At 43.1% G+C, this 6,782-nt stretch overlaps 1 pseudogene; it reads left to right on the forward strand.

Annotated features, from left to right (window-relative positions):
• The first annotated feature begins 372 nt into the window (after positions 1–372).
• On the forward strand, positions 373–6,497 carry LOC133887395 (disease resistance protein RGA5-like; annotated as a pseudogene).
• Positions 6,498–6,782: the final 285 nt, after the last annotated feature.

Genomic DNA, 6,782 nt, shown 5'->3' on the forward strand with positions numbered 1-6,782 from the left:
TGATGGGTCCTAACACGTCACTAATAACTAGTGATCAGTGATGCGTTCAGAGTGATCGATATAGGACCCGTCACCTATGACAATTATCAGCTATCACTGAAAGACTTTTTTTACGTAGTGTACATCCATCTGATATGATACACCAATTGTATGGATTAAGTATTTCGTTTCCTATTAATCTGGGGTTGATAGATGCCGCTGACCCCACACGAAGCTTTGCTTCGGATTAAATTCGATTGCCTCTAGATTTAATTATCCGACATGCCTAAAACCTGCACGCGTTTGCTGATGCCCTAGCTGCTGTCTCCATCTCCTACCTACCTTGCCTATAAAACATGTACCTGGTTGGTAGTTTCCTAGCAACACTCAGCAGCACAATAATAGATATCATATAATCTGTACCTGAAAGAAATAGAAAGAAGGACGGAAGGAGTAGCGAATACCATGGAGCTCGCGGTGAGCGCCACGACGGGGGCATTAAAGACGCTCCTTCCAAAGCTAACTGAGATGCTAGCCGATGAATACAAGCTGCATAAGGGCGTCAAAGACGGGATCGTGCACCTCCAGAAGGATCTGGAGAGCATGCAGGTTGCCCTAGAGAAGGTGTCAGAGGTGCCGACAGAGCAGCTTGATAGGCAAGTCAAGCTCTGGGCGACGGACGTGAGGGAGCTGTCCTATGACATCGAGGACGCCATTGACTCCTACATGGTGTGCGGACATGGCACTAGCCGTGACCGTGCGCTGGAAGACCAGGCTTCCAGGGTGTGCTTGAGCGCCATCAAGCGGTTCGTCAGCAGGATCAAGGGCTTGCTAACACCGCCACTGGCCACATACAGGGCCCGCCGCTCCATCGCTATGGAGATCGAGCGCATAAAGAATGATGTCAAGGAGGCGAGTGAACGTCGGGAGAGGTTCAGAGTTGACGACATTCTAGTAGCCCCAGCACGGCCAAGGGATCCTCGCTTGCCAGCTCTCTACGAAGATGTGGCCAAGTTTGTTGGCATTGACCGCTCCAAGGAGGAACTAATCAAGCTGCTGTCGCTTGCGGAGAAGAAGCTGAAGCTAGTCTCCATCGTCGGTACGGGAGGATTAGGCAAGACGACTCTTGCCAACCTGGTGTATCAAAAGCTCCAGCCGCAGTTCGACTGCGGAGCCTTCGTTTCGGTGTCTCTCAAGCCCAACAACAAGAATATCCTCTGCAGCATACTCCGTGGAGTAAGCCAGCAAAAGACCGAAAACACTGAGGCATGGGAAGAGAAGGAAGTCATCGACAGAATAAGAGATGTCCTCAAGGATAAGAGGTATGTATGTTCATGCATCATCTCTTAAACTACTCTTAATTTCCACAGTCAATCTCTCAAACGCATACAGAAAAATTCCTTTTTTTGGGTCACTTTTATTTTAGTAAATTGCTAGCCTGCATATTTTGTTTTAACCGTTGTTCAATAGATTGCCTGTTCATCTCTCATATCTATATATTACGCATGCATCCTTCAACTTTGTTATTATTAGCAAGCTTTGCCAACTTACTCTACCAAAATTAAATATGCTAGGTACTTCATTGTTATTGATGATATATGGGATGAGTCAGCATGGAACCACATCAAGTGTGCCCTGATTGAGAATAACCGTGGTAGTAAAATAATTACGACAACTCGCATCACCGGTCTTGCTGAAATATGTTGCTCTTCCGACAAGGTTGATGGTAGCATATATGAACTACAACCTCTTTCTTTAGCTGACTCTGAAAAGTTATTCTATCACAAAGTATGTGGTCAAGACATACTTCCTCCTGAATTTAAGGACATGGCTCAGAAAACCTTGAGAAGATGTGGTGGCCTACCATTAGCCATTGTTACTATAGCTAGTCTATTCGCTAACAAATGGGAACAGATAGATGACCAATGGAATAATTTATGCAATTCTGTTCAAACCGGACTTGAAGATAGTCATGGTGTGAAGGATATGCGGGGAATACTATCTCTTAGTTACTGTGATCTGCCTTCCCAGTTAAAGACTTGCCTGTTGTATCTAAGTATATTTCCAGAGGATCATATAATTGAAAGAGATGCCTTGATATGGAGATGGATAGCTGAAGGTTTCGTCCATGCAAAACATGATAAAAACTTGTATGAGGTAGGAGAGAGTTACTTTAAGGAGCTCATTAATAGGAGCCTGATCCAACCGATGCATGTTGGCATCCAGGGTGGATCGCAAGCTTGTCGTGTGCATGACATGGTACTCGCATTTATCACATCCTTGTCAATTGAAGACAATTTTGTTACATTAATAAATAATCAATATCCCCCATCTCTACAAAGCAAGATCCGCCGGTTATCCCTCCAAGTCCAAGGAGACACAGAGAAGCATGGCATACATCACGCAACCGTGGACTTATCCCATGTGAGGTCACTTACTGTATTCTGCAAAGCTATTTATTTTCAGCAACCCCTTTCAAGCTTTCAACTCTTACATGTCTTGGAATTAGAAGACTGCAGTAGCTATAACATTAAGGATATTGGCAGTTTGCTTCACTTGAGGTATCTGAGGCTAAGTTCGACATATTTTATAGAGCTTCCAATAGCAATTGGAAATTTACAGTTTTTGCAGACACTGGACGTGAAACGGGCCATAATAAAGGAACTGCCATCAACTGTGGTTCAGCTAAGACAACTGGGGTGCGTTTATGTCAACAAGGAAACAAAGCTCCCAGATGGCATGGGGAATATAAAATCTCTTGAAGAGCTGTCAGAAATAGACATCAGCAAGTTTCCAACCCTTCTGAAAGAACTGGGCAATCTGTCCAAACTGAGGGTGCTGCAAATTTCACTCGGTAAGTGGGATGAGAGTTACGAAAAACCATTGCTCGAGTGTCTATGCAATCTGAAGAAACTCCAAACTCTGTGCATTTTTACTTCATGTGTGTCCCTGGATTTTATGTCGGCAGCAGATTGGACACCCCCTCGACTCCTCCGGCGATTTATGGCTTGTGTCCATAGACAGACTGAGAGTATATTCAGCGAAGAATGGGCAGAGCCGCCATTCTCCACTCTGCCAAGATGGATCACTTCCTCACTTTTCATCCTCTCTGACTTATCCATCGTGGTGAGGATACTATCGCAGGAGGATCTTGATATTCTCCGGGACTTGCCCTCCCTTTATTCCCTTGATTTGCATGTGAGAGAAGCCGTAAGAGAGAAGTTGGTGATCACCGGCAGTACAGGTACTGACCATGCAGTGCCACCTTTCCGGTCTCTATCAAAGTTCAAGTTTACAAGTCATGCAATGGCGCTTGTGTTTGAATGAGGAGCCATGCGGAAGCTTCAACTGCTTTCTTTGAGTTTTCGTCTCAGGGACACGAAATATGTTCATGCCGACTTTGACCTTGGCTTTGAGAATCTCACCTCCCTTAAGGCTGTGGATGTTGCAATCGACTGTCACTCTGCTTTTCTTTGGGAAGTGAAGGCTGCAGAGGCTGCCATGAGGAAGGCAACGAACTTGAATCCGAACCTTCCCACCCTTGATGTGACCAGGCATTTTGAAAGGGAGATGCTATGGGAAGAAAATCAAGACATCCTAGAATTGGAAACCATGGAAGAAGAAGAAGAACTGGTATTAGCATACTGTTCCGGCCTCAAATCTATTTCATTCTTTTTCGTCGTTTTCCTTCAGTTTTCGAATTCTAAGTTTCCTTATTTCATCATTTCTTTATGCAGTCTGGGATTGCCAAGATTGGACCATGGGGAGGAAACGGAGGGAGGCCTTATGATGTCAAGACGGCACCCCGCCGTCTAAAAAGCGCAACAATAAGTAGCAGCACAGTCGTTGATTCACTTAAATTTTTATATGTTGACCGTACTGGGAAGCAGCACATTGCCGGTCCATGGGGTGGCCATGGCGGGAGCAATCATACGGTAAGTCAGTGTGAATCCCAATCAATAAAAGTTATTACTTCTTAAGACGAAGCAAGCACATACATACGTGTGTATCTTTGTGTTAAACCTGTGGTTCCGATCACTTACATTATTTTATAAATATTCACTAATATCAAAATGCCTTTTCTTTTCTTAAAGATACTACTTGGCTCTTCGGAACTCCTGAAGGAAGTTAGTGGAACAATTGGTTCGGAACCATGCATTATTGGTATAACATCACTCACATTAATCACCAATTCTAGTAGCTATGGACCTTTTGGACGAGGAGAAGGTACACCTTTCCGCACTTCAACGCAAAGCAACGACCGCATCGTTGGCTTCTATGGTCGTGCAGGGTGCTACGTTGATGCAATTGGTGTCTATGTGAACCGCGAGCATGAAACTATGAAGGACGAAGGAGAGGTACATACTCCTAATTTATTTAATCTTTTTATTTCTTTCGTATTCTTTTGCTTGACTAGTTCGCACTCAGGTTGGGCTTGCCAAAGTTGGGTTGTGGGGTGGTAGCGGAGGATGGACTCACGATATCAAAGTGGCACCCTGCCGTCTGGAAAGTGTGACAATTTGTGGTGACATGGAAATTGATTCACTTGCATTTTCATATAGTGATCACAATGGCCTGCAACATACTGCTGGTCCGTGGGGTTGTAATGGCGGGAGCAATCATACGGTTAGTGCTGATCTTATTAAACACTATTATTAAGACAAGTAAGCACACATGCATGGGTACATTTCTCTATTTCTTTTGATAATCTAGGCTTATCTTTTTCTTTCCTGATTCAGTTAACTTTCTAGTACAACTAAATATCTTGATGATAACCTTTTTCCTTTTTTGCAGATTCGTCTTGGGCCATCAGAGTTTATAACCGAAGTTCGTGGAACAATCGGTTCACGTACTCCAAGAAACAACGTTATAACGTCGCTTAAGTTTGTCACCAATGTTGCCAGCTATGGGCCATTTGGTCAGGGAGGAGGAATTCCATTCCACAGTATAGCACAGAGCAACGGCAGCATTGTGGGATTCTTTGGACGTGCAGGTTGGTACGTTGATGCAATTGGTATCTATGTCAACCATGACATGGAAAAACCGAACCAAAAAGAGAAGGTACGAACTTCTAGATTGTCTCACAGCTTTCTGTTCTCATTGTTTCTTTCTAACTTTTTTTTTTTTTTTGTCTAACTGCTCTGCACTTAGGATGAGGTTGCCAAGATTGGACTGTGGGGTGGAAATGGAGGGTTGCCTTGTGACATCAAGGTGGAACCACATCGTCTGAAAAATGTGACGATATGCAGTGGCACGGTCATTGATTCTCTTGCATTTTCATTCAGTGACCAAAATAAGCATCAACATACTGCAGGTCCGTGGGGTGGGAATGGCGGGAGTAGTCACACGGTGAGTATAAATATGAACTATAGTTAATTATCTTGATGAATGCAGCATACATTTTTGTGTTTGCTATTTCTCCTGTTGATCCATGTTGCTGCACAAATAATTTTGCTAATATTAATTCTTTTTATTGCAGATTCAGCTTGGCAATTCAGAATTTTTGTTGAAAATTTCAGGAACAACTGGTCCATTTAGTTCTGACGTTATAACATCACTTACACTTGTCACTAATTTTACAACCTATGGACCGTTTGGACATGAAGGTGGTACTCCTTTCCATGTTTCAGCTCAGCGCAACAGTAGCATTGTTGGCTTCTTTGCACGTGCAGGGCAACGTGTTGACGCAATTGGTGTTTATATGGACCCTGAGCTGGATGATGTACTGGTTTTCTACTAAATTGCTTTACTTCTTCTTCTTTTTTATCTTTTTATTTATTTTTTTATTTATTTACTTGCACACAGGCTAGGCGCGCCAAGATTGGGCCATGGGGTGGTAATGGAGGGTGCCGTTGTGACATTGTGGTGGTGCCCCACCGTCTAAAAAGCATAAAAATTTGTAGTGATATGGCTGTCAATTCTCTTGCGTTTTCATATAGTGATCACAATGGGCGGCTGCACAGCGCAGGTCCATGGGGTTGGCAAAGGGGGGCTATTCAAATGGTGAGTGTGAATTTTAATCAAAGTTAATTCTCAAAAAAATCAAGCTCATATGAGTGTTCCATATATTTCCTCAGTTAAGCCATGCTTCCATTCTTCTTTTTCAACAGATTCAGCTTGGTCCTTCGGAGATTATAACTGAAGTTTCTGGAACATTTGGTCCGTTTAGTTCTGATGATGTTGTAACCTCACTTACATTGGTTACAAATACCAAAAGCTATGGACCTTTTGGACGACAAAGAGGAACTCCTTTCCATACTCCAATGCAGGGCAATGGCAGCATCGTTGGTTTCTATGGGCGTGCGTCATGGTGTCTTGAGGCAATTGGAGTCTACCTGAACCCTGAACAATACAATGAAGAAGAGTAAGAAAGATTAATTGACTGTGCACAGGGTCAATCATAGGCCTTCGAATGAGTATTGTATCAATGAGAAGCGACATGATTTTATTACAATAATACTAGTAAAACTAGAATTTGTAATATGCAGCGGGTGATTAATGATAATATAATCGTCTTAGGTGGCCTTTGGATAAAAACGTTAAAATAAATGTAACGAGAATGGCATTACAGCAGGAATTGTTGGTGCAGTGGATGGTCACGGAATTTGTTTGGTTGCGTTATAGAATGATTTCTTGACTTCCATCACATTGTTCCGTTTACAATCGCACTGGAATAAAAAAGCTGAGCTAAGGTGACACAGCACAACAGTGTAAGCTACAACTCTAATAACCTCCACGAAATATTTGGATGCATGCGAATTCCGTTTTGGACGAGCATGGTGTACTGTCTGATCTCCAATTAA

This window comes from Phragmites australis, chromosome 12 (assembly GCF_958298935.1).
Source record: "Phragmites australis chromosome 12, lpPhrAust1.1, whole genome shotgun sequence".
Taxonomy (NCBI): Eukaryota; Viridiplantae; Streptophyta; class Magnoliopsida; order Poales; family Poaceae; genus Phragmites; species Phragmites australis.